Here is an 11,214-nt window from a genome sequence, read left to right as displayed (position 1 = left end):
CATGGACATAGGAAATGAAGAGAGGAAATGGCCAACTTTCCCAGAAGGTTCAGGGCCTTTTTACATTCCTATTCATGTTTAGTAGTGCAAGAAAGGATATGGAGTTTAAACTTGGCCCTCTTAGGACACAGGTACCCTGGTCACCAAGAAATGCATGCCCAAATTCGTGTCCTGTATTATTCCCTATATTACCATGTTTTTTTGTTTTTTTCTTGTACAGAAGCTAGCAAATATGCTCGGAATAGTAAAAAATGGAAGTAGAATGGTTTTTCTCTTTTGCATAAGCAGAGGAAGAAATATAATGAGAGACATGAAATATTCTACCCTCCCCAACACTGCCCACCTGATGGTCTCAGACTACATAAAAGAGCAATGATAGCTAATGTGTCTGTGACCTCATAAATGTAGAAGCAGAGTTTACCAGATCTGCTCTTCTTATCCCTCAAGAGGAGGAAACATATTTCTGTTTGACACATGATTGTCTGTTAAATCTACTGGGGAAAAAAGAAAAGTGTGTGTGATAGATTACAGAACTGAAGTTAAGGACTTTTGGACCATATCTCCTCATGTATTACTGGTGCAGAACTCAGAAAAGAAGGGGGCTACTCCTTGTCTCTCCTTCAGGATAGTGGGTAGAACCTAGACATTGCTAGTTGCCTGCTCATAATACATATATATCACAAGTAATTGTTATACCACTAAATTCTCTCCTTAAGGAGAGATAACAAATCAGGGACCAAGTTCTATCATTTCTAATTTATAAATAACTCTGAAAAACATCCTTTTCTCTTTATTTCTATTTTAGTTCAGGTGGTTTTGACTATAATTTCATGGCTGTATTGTTGCTATACCTTACTAAATGTTTTTGCTATCTTTGTTAAGAATATTTGAGAGGTGGGATCTTGGATTTGATAGGGCCAAGTCTGTTAAATTCTACTTTGTTTTTTGATTGATATTTCTATGGATGGAGAGAAATTTATATTTTCCTACAAAGTAGGATGAATATTTACATATCTGGGGAGTTAAAGTATACTTAATTATTGAAGAAATTACCCAATTTCTTTTATTTATTTTTATTTTAATTCCAGTATAATTAACATACAATCTTATATTGGCTTCAGGTGAATAATATAATAATCTAACAATTCTTTACATTACTCGGTGCTCATCATAAGTGTATTCTTAATCCCCTTCACCTATACCCCCATCCCCCCACAGTAACCTCCTCTCTGGTAACCATCAGTTTGTTCTTTATAGTTAAGAGTCTGTTTTTGGTTTGTCTCTTGAAATTACCCATTTTATTAACCACAGAAACCAATCAAATTAAATTACTTCTCTGAATCCATATTTATTTGATGTTTCAGAAACTAAAAAAATCGATTAACTTTGATTAACTTAGAGCTTTATTAAATTTTTGTTTGTATTTGTTTTCTTGGAGGCATTGCAGAAAGATTAAGCTGGCCCACTTGAAAAGGCCTACAGTTAGGTCTTTATAGGGTTATAATTTATGTTTGGAAGGAATATGACTCAAATCCCATGGATTACTATTCAAATAACTGAGTCCTGTATAGATGGATCTTAGTAATGTATGAAACATACATGTGATTTGAGCTCAAAGTCTCATGATCCAGGTTAAAGCTGTTGGGAAGAGGTGGGAGGGCCTGTGGAACTGTCCTTTTGAAGTGGTGGAGTGAGGTTTAGCCCTCAGGCATCAGTGAGTCATCAAAAGACATATCAATAGAGGTGATAGTTACCACATAGGAAAGTGAAATCTCATTGTATAATAAAGAGGTTTCTTTACATAGGAATATTAACTTGAAGTAGTCCCGTTGCAATAAAGCAATAGTGGTGGATGTAAGATATCCATTAGTTTTCCTATATTTACTGGGTCTTGTTAGAGAGAAAAAAATCACTATGGTGAAATGAGGGTATATTGTAAAGTTACCTACTATGACAGAATATAGTAAGAATTCAAGGCTACTGCTCAGATAGGACTCACCAAGCAGAATTGTGCTATATAGTCCCACACATTCTCTGCACCCCATAAAAAGATGAGGCCTTGGGGTGCCTGTGTGTCTCAGTTGTTTGAGCATCCAACTCTTGATTTTGGCTCAGGTTGTGATCTTGGTGTAGTGAGATTAAGACCCACATCCATCTCTGTGCTGGGTATGGAACCTGTTTGGGATTCTCTCTCTCCCTCTCCCTCTGCCCCCTCCCCACTTGTACTCTCTCTCTCTCTCTAAAATAGTAAGTAAATCTTTAAAAAAAAAAAAAGATGAGGCCTTGGTGAAAAAATGAATGAAAGGTGCATTTTAAGTCTACATTTTGGATCATTATGAATTTAAATTGGCAATTGAAGGCATGAAATTGCCAAGTCCCAAGAAGGAAGAGTAAGTATGAAAGATAAAGGTACTTTCCCAAGCTGAACTTGCACCAACCCACATATGATAGGTCCTCCAGAAATTATTACTTAGTCTCTTCCTCTCTTTCCTAGCCTGGAGTCTCCTTGAGAATCACTCCAAGGTCGGAGTGGAACCAAAAGCCTGTCAATGAATGTATTTAATAAATTTCAATTTTATGATTGTTTGAATAGAAAATTATCTATTGGAAAATCTTATTACTAGGGCAAATGGGTGAAGGAAAGTCTTATGATGGCAGTTTCCACAACAATCAAGGTTCAGGGACATTCAGTCAGGATTTATTTATTTCTCACACAAATTATTTACATTTCAGCTGGGAGTAAAATCTCTTGCTGTGTAAAACTTTGTATACACACACACTCACAGGCACACATATGTGGCTTATTTACTTATTGATATATTTATTTCCTCTTTTAATATGTTTCTCCTATTAGTTATAGATCTTCAATATGATCACAATTTTATTACAATGTTTAAGTACTTTTTCTGTACATAGTTATCTTACTGATTTTACTTTACTTTTACTTTTGTACAAGCAGCAATAAGAAATTCTTACAACAATCTGACAGAGTAATTGAACAATAGTATTCACTGATCATTTCTCCATTCAAGACAGCAGAAAGTCAGCAAAGGAATGAATATATGCTCAGCACTGAATAAAAATTCTTTTTTCTACAAAAGCAAAGGAGAAACCACCTTTGATTAGAGATAACATGTAATGGTTGTGTGAATATAGATTAGGAGAGAACATTTAATAGCTTGTGTGTATATGGATAAGCCACCAAACATTTCTGGGAATTAGTCATTTTATATGTGGAATAGATTTTTCTATTATATTCCATATAGTTTGGAATAAAATTCCATATAAAATGGAATTCATTTTTCCCTTCCTTCTCCTAATGTCCTCCATACTATTCCTTATGTTCTACAAATAAGTGAAACCATATGATAATTGACTTTCTCTGCTTGACTTATTTCACTTAGCATAATCTCCTCCAGTCCCATCCATGTGGATGTAAAAGTTGGGTATTCATCCTTTCTGATGGCTGAGTAATATTCCATTGTATATATGGACCACGTCTTCTTTATCCATTCATCTGTTGAAGGGCATCTAGGCTCTTTCCACAGTCTGGCTATTGCGGATATTGCTGCTATGAACAATGGGGTGCATATATCCCTTCTTTTCACTACATCTGTGTCTTTGGGGTAAATACCCAGTAGTGCAATTGCTGGGTCATAGGGTAGCTCTATTTTAAAATTTTGAGGCACCTCCACACTGTTTTCCAAAGTGGCTGTACCAACTTGCATTCCCACCAACAGTGGAAGAGGGTTCCCCTTTCTCCACAACCTCTCCAACATTTGTTGTTTCTTTCCCTGTCCATTTTTGCCATTCTAACGGGTATAATTTGGTATCTCAATGTGGTTTTGATTTGAATTTCCCTGATGGCTGATGATGATGAACATTTTTTCATGTGTCTGTTAGCCATTTCTATGTCTTCTTCAGAGAAGTGTCTTTTCATGTCTTCTGCCCACTTTTTGACTTGATTATTTGTTTTTTGGGTATTGAGTTTGAGAAGTTCTTTATAGATCTTGGATACCAGCCCTTTATCTGTAGTGTCATTTGCAAAAATCTTCTCCCATTCTGTGGGTTGCCTCTTTGTTTTGTTGACTGTTTCCTTTGCTGTACGGAAGCTTTTTATCTTGATAAAGTCCCAAAAGTTCATTTTTGCTTTTGCTTCACTAGCTTTTGGAGATGTATCTTGAAAGACTTTGCTGTGGGCGATGTCAAAGAAGTTACTGCCTATGTTCTTCTCTAGGATTTTGATGGATTCCTGTCTCACATTGAGGTCTTTCATACACTTTGAGTTTATCTTTGTGAATGGTGTTAGAAAATGGTCAAGTTTCATTCTTCTGCATGTGGCTATCCAATTTTCCCAGCACCATTTATTGAAGAGACTGTCTTTTTTCCATTGCATGTTTTTCCCTCCTTTGTCAAAGATTATTTGACCATAGAGTTGACGGTCCATATCTGGTTCTCTATTCTGTTCCATTGGTCTATATGTCTGTTTTTGTGCCAGTACCATGTTGTCTTGGTGATCACAGATTTGTAATATAGTTTGAAATCGGGCAATGTGATGCCCCCAGCTTTGTTTTTCTTTTTCAACATTTCCTTGGCGATTCGGGATCTTTCTGTTTCCATACAAATTTTAGGATTATTTGTTCCAGCACTTTGAAAAATGTCATTGGAATTTTGATCGGGATGGCATTGAAGGTATAGATTGCTCTGGGTAGCATAGACATTTTAATAATATTTATTCTCCCGATCCATGAGCATGGAATATTTTTCCATCTTTTTCTGTCTTCTTCAATTTCTTTCATGAGTGTTCTATAGTTCCTAGAGTATAGATCCTTTACCTCTTTGGTTAGGCTTATTCCAAGGTATCTTACAGTTTTTGGTGTTATTGTAAATGGAATCATTTCTCTAATTTCTCTTTCTACAGTTGCGTTGTTAGTGTATAAGAAAGCAACTGATTTCTGTGCATTGATTTTGTATCCTGCCACATTACTGAATTGCTGTATGAGTTCTAGTAATTTGGGGGTGCAGTCTTTTGGGTTTTCCACATAAAGTATCACGTCGTCTGCGAAAAGAGAGAGTTTGACTTCTTTGCCAATTTGAATATATTTTATTTCTTTTCGTTGTCTGATTGCTGTTGCTAGGACTTCTAGTACTATGTTGAACAATAGTGGCGAGAGTGGGCATCCTTGATGTGTTCCTGATCTTAAGGGAAAGGCTCTCAGCTTTTCCCCATTGAGGATGATATTCGCTGTGGGTTTTTCATAGATGAATTTTATGAACTTGTGGAATGTTCCCTCTATCCCTATACTCTGAAGAGTTTTAATCAGGAAAGGATGTTGTATTTTGTCAAATGCTTTTTCTCCATCAATTGAGAGTACCACGTGGTTCTTCTACCTCCTCTTATTAATGTGTTCTATCACATTGATTGATTTGCGAATGTTGAACCACCCTTGCAACCGGGGATAAATCCCACTTGGTCGTTGTGGATGATCCTTTTAATGTATTGTTGGATCCTATTAGCTAGGATTTTGTTGAGGATTTTGGAATCCATATTCATCAGGTATATTGGTCTGAAATTCTCCTTTTCGATGGGGTCTTTGCCTGGTTTGGGGATTAAGGTAATGCTGGCCTCATAGAGTGAGTTTGGAAGTTTTCCTTCTGTTTCTATTTTTTGAAACAGCTTCAGTAGAATAGGTATTATTTCTTCTTTGAATGTTTGCTGCAATTCCCCAGGGAATCCATCAGGCCCTGGACTCTTGTTTTTTGGGAGGTTTTTGATCACTGCTTCAATTTTGTTAGTGGTTTTTGGCCTATTCAGGTTGTCAATTTCTTCCTGTTTCAGTCTTGGCAGCTTATAGGTTTCCAGGAAGGCCTCCATTTCATCCAGATTTCTCAGTTTATTGGCATATAGTTGTTGATAATAATTTCTAATAATTGTTTCTATTTCCTTGGTGTTAGTCATGATCTCTCCCCTTTCATTCATAATTTTATTAATTTGGGTCCTTTCTCTTTTCTTTTGGATAAGTCTGGCCAGTGGTTTATTGATCTTATTATTTCTTTCAAAGAACCAACTTCTAGTTTGTTGATCTGATCTACTGTGTTTCTGGTTTCTAATTCATTGATCTCTGCTCTAATTTTAATTATTTCTCTTCTAATGCGTGGCTTAGGCATCATTTGTTGCTTTTTCTCTAGTTCTTTAAGGTGTAGAGTTAGTTGGTGAATTCGGGATTTTTCTATTTTTTTGAGTGAGGCTTGGATGGCTATGTATTTCCCCCTTAGGACTGCCTTTGCAGTATCCCATAGGTTTTGGACCGATGTGTTTTTGTTCTCATTGATTTCCATGAATTGTTTAAGTTCTTCTTTGATTTCCTGGTTGACCGAAACATTCTTGAGTAGAGTGGTCTTTAGCTTCCAAGTGTTTGAATTTATTCCAAATTTTTTCTTGTGATTGAGTTCCAGTTTTAAAGCATTGTCATCTGAGAATATGCTGGGAATAATCTCAATCTTTTGGTATCGGTTGAGACCTGATTTGTGACCCAGTATGTGGTCTATTCTGGAGAAAGTTCCATGTGCACTTGAGAAGAATGAGTATTCTGTTATTTTAGGGTGGAATGTTCTGTAAATATCTTTGAGGTCCATCTGGTCCAGTGTATCATTCAAAGCTCTTGTTTCCTTGTTGATTTTCTGCTTAGATGATCTGTCCATTGCTGAGAGTGGAGTATTGAGGTCTCCTACAATTAACGTATTGTTATCAATATGACTCTTTATTTTGGTTAACAGTTGGCTTATGTAGATGGCTGCTCCCATGTTGGGGGCATAGATATTTACAATTGTTAGATCTTCTTGTTGGACAGACCCTTTAAGAATGATATAGTGTCCTTCTGTGTCTCTAATTACAGAGTTTAGTTTAAAATCTAATTTGTCTGATCTAAGAATTGCTGCCCCATCTTTCTTTTGAGGTCTGCTGGCATGGAAGATGGATCTCCATCTTTCAGTCTGGATGTATCTTTAGGTTCAAAATGAGTCTCTTGTAGGCAGCATATGGATGGGTCCTGTCTTTTTATCCAATCTGCAACCCTGTGCTGTTTTATGGGAGCATTTAGTCCATTCACATTGAGAGTGATTATTGAAAGCTATGAATTGTCATCATGTTGCCCATGAAGACGTTGTTTTTATAGATTGTCCCTATAAATTTCTATTGTATATGACTCTTGGGGTCTTTCTCCTTTTATAGAACCCCTCTTAATATTTCTTGCAGGGCCGGCTCAGTGGTCACATATTCTTTCAATTTCTGCCGGTTGTGGAAGCTCTGCATCTCTCCATCCATTCTAAATGACAGCCTTGCCAGATAAAGTATTCTTGGCTGCGTGTTCTTCTCATTTAATACCCTGAATATGTCTTGCCAGGCCTTTCTGGCTTGCCAGGTCTCTGTGGATAGGTCTGACGTTATTCTGATGTTCCTCCCTTTGTACGTAAGGAATCTCTCCCCCCTAACTGCCCTTAAGATGGTTTCCTTGGTTCTAGGATTTGCAAGTTTTACTATTACATACCAGGGTGTTGGCCTGTTTTCCTTGATCTTGGGAGGGGTCCTCTCTGCCTCTAGGACGCGAATGTTTGTTTCATTTCCCAGATTAGAGAAATTCTCAGCTATGATTTGCTCAAATACATCTTCTAGTCCTCTCTCTCTCTCCATTCCCTCTGGGATTCCAATTATTCCGGTATTGGAACCCTTCATGGTGTCACTTATTTCTCTGATTCTATTTTCATGGATTCTGAGTTGTTTTCCCCTTGCCTCCTCTTTTCCCTTTTTATCTATTATATTGTCTTCCAGGTTGCTTATTCGTTCTTCTGCCTCAGTTACCCTAGCTGTTAGATTATCTAGATTGGATTGGATTTTATTGATAGCATTTTTAAGTTTTGCCAATTCAGCTTTCATTTCTGCCCTTAGAGACTCTATGTTGCCATTAATTGATTTCTCCATTCTAGCCACTGTCCACAATTGCTAGCTTGAATTCCATCTCCAACATCTTGGTTATATCTGCATCCATTTGTAAATCTGCAGCATAAGTCATGATCTCTGAGTCTTTCCTATTTTGGGGATTCCTCCTCCTAGTCATTCTGTTGACGGGTGTTTGAGGGAATGTATAGAGTCCAAATTATTGACCAGAACCCAAGCAAGATGCACCTGTTTTCTAGGGACCTTAGGGTTGCTGGCCTTTTGTTTTTCCAGCCTGTCTTCTGGGGGAGGGGCCTGCTGTGCTGTTACTCAGGCAACCCTGTTTGGGCGGAGTTGCCCTGCCCTCCTGTGGCAGGGGATGGGCTCAGTGGGAATCAGTTTTGGGGGCTTTGTTCTCTGGTGGCTTTCCCTGGCGGCTTTCTGCGTCTCTTCTGCGAGTCAGAGCAGAAGAGACCGTTTCCAACCCTCTGCCTCAGAGCAGAGAGACCACAGTCTGTTCTTCAGTGAGCTCTCCAGGCCACACCGTCTCCGTTTCTGTCCATGCTGCTATAAACTGCAGCATCCTGGGTTGTGCACCCCTCCACAGCGCCCCCAGTCCTGCCTCCAGGTCCGAGCACGTCTCTGCCCTTTGTGCTTCTAAAACCACCAGGTGCTCCCAGTTCACATGCGCGACCCCGCTGCTCCAGGTTTCCCACCCGGGTGCTGCCCTAAAGTCTTTTCCCTGCCACTACCGGTCGAGTCTGTGCCCAGTCCCCAGCGTGCGAGGCTGTTGCTCACCAGCGGTGTAGGATCCGCATGGACAGGCTCCCTCCCGCTGCCGTTTATCCTCAGATATCTGCCAGCAGAATCATGGCTCCCCACTTCATACCTCAAAACCAAACGCCTGCAATGTTCTGTTTGTAGAGATCCAGATCTTCTTACATCTCAGGCTGGTTTCATGGGTGCTCAGAGTGGTCTGGTAGATATCCAGCTCAATTCCAGGGACCAGCTGAAATAGGGTCCCCTACTCCTCCGCCATCTTTCCTTCTCCCTGAGACTACAATATACCTTTTGTAATTCAAGACAGATCAAAAGGACAAAAATAGCAAGAATAAAAAGACCTAAAAATATAACCAATAAAGTAGATAATGTAAGTACATATCAAACTGTAAACCATCATAATAAAAATTATATCTTCTTTCAAATGTACCTGAAATATTGCAAATATTTTTATAAACCCAATCTCAATAAATGTCAATGGATAGTTACAATACAAACAGTATACATATATAGTTACCCGTAGGGAATGGAAGTGAATAAATTGGACAAGACAGAGAGATATCAGCTAGCCTTCTCTGGTTAGACATTGTTTTATAGGTGGATTTTTTTAAATCAGGTAAATATTTTACATAATTATAAAACTAATTTAAAAACTAAAAGCAATCCCTAAAAACTAAACAAAAAATGAAATAAACAAATCTAGCTATATATCCAGGTCAGGATGTGTGTATGGTAAGATAAAACAACTGAGTAGTATATTGTTGCCATCAGGAACTGGGATATTTGGTGAAAGGCAAGGAATAATAGGCAGAAGACCTCAATGGTATTGCTAATGCTATGTGGTGGTATTCAGGGAGACCAGTTTGTAAGCTGCTGTGGTAAAAGCCCAGGGCAGAGGTGTGGAATATTTGTATTTTGAGAACTGGTATAATCTGGGATGTATTCAGGGGGAAAAAAATACAACCCAGGACTTGCTGATAGATTGTATATTAGTTGTGAGAGAAGAGGAAAAATTATGAATGATTCCTAAGATTTTGGCTTGAGTGAGTATATGATATCTCTTTCCTTCATGAGCATTAATTTCAGTATCTGTTCTGCCTTTTTTGTTTGTTTTTTAACTCTTGTCCAAAGGAAATATTAATTCTGTTTGTGTGTGTGTGGAAAGGTACCTTTTAATCTTTTTCATTATGCGTCAGCTTCAAGCATTACAGGGTAACTGATTTGGCTGGTTTTCAGGCAAGGGGCTTGGAATAAAGAGGAGTCCCATATCTTTTTAACTTTAATTTTTAGCTTAGTTTGTGGAACGATTTTATTTTAACAGCTTCATCAGATCTGTGTCTTCTAGATTAATAGTACCAGATAGGAACATTTCTTGAGTTTCTGAAACATATTTGCTAGGCACATGGAAAATGTTTTATAAATGCTTTTGGAAACATAAGGAAATAAACAATTGAGCACCAACTTAAACTAGGTACTTTTCATGATAGAAATGTTTCAGTCACAGGTCCTTCAGGGAAGGACTTTAAACTGTATTAGGAGAGAAAGACATTTAAATTCTTTTCATGCAGTGGGAAAAAGAGAGGCCGGGACTCAACTAGAATTTGGTTCAAATTCTGATTCTATTGTTTAAAAAAAAGGGAAGTCCCATTTTAAATTGGGAATTCAAGCAAACTTGAAAGGACTGGGTCAGGAAGGAGTCATAAAGGAAAAACCTAGTCACTAGCCAAAGTGTAATTGCAATGATGCAGATACGGGAAAGATATTGGAAACACCATTTTTGTTTCAGATGTTGATTTTGACCATTTGTTCACATTCAGTATTAATTGGGGCTGAGGCTTTTATGGAGCATGTTCCCAGCAGAGAACATTTGCATTATGGTTCTCACTACCATGTGTTCTGGCTGCTTCCACACACTAGCTTTAAGGCATCAATATTTTGTAATGAAGCTTATTTATAAATAATGTGATGTGGAATGCATGTGGCTGTTCTAATGTAATATGGGCAGCTTAAGGAGCCAATGCTAGAATCCAAAACATAGGTATCTGATAGGAAATTTGTCCAGAGTCTGGAACTCTGATTTGGACCTGGGAAGATCCCTCCACAGTAAAACATTTAATATTCTATGACTACAGATTCACACTAATAAAGAGGTAAGAATTGAGAAATTTTGTCACTAGTAACTAGTAAAGTCTAACATTTGTATCTTCATTCAGTATCTTCATTTTCCTCTTTAGTTTTTATTTCCTGCTTTAAATGGAACTATCAAGAAAAAATTCTGGCCCAACTTCCTGTGTGGCTGGGTGTAGGATTGTTGTAGAGGAGGAAAAGAAAAACATGAAGTGAAAAATAAACTAATCTCTGTTAGAACACCAGATCCTTGGGTGTTGATCAGAGAAATGAATGCATCCTCAACCATTAAAACATAGCTCATGAAACATGAGGACTTATCTCCAATGTGGCAGGTTTTCAGAATTTTCAAAATGTGGAAGATGTGAGCTCAA

This window comes from Eumetopias jubatus, unplaced genomic scaffold (genome assembly GCF_037043125.1).
Source record: "Eumetopias jubatus isolate StellerSeaLion01/CBP00866 unplaced genomic scaffold, mEumJub1_p1.0 scaffold_13, whole genome shotgun sequence".
NCBI classification, from domain to species: Eukaryota; Metazoa; Chordata; class Mammalia; order Carnivora; family Otariidae; genus Eumetopias; species Eumetopias jubatus.
Note: the sequence above shows the minus strand (reverse complement) of the source record.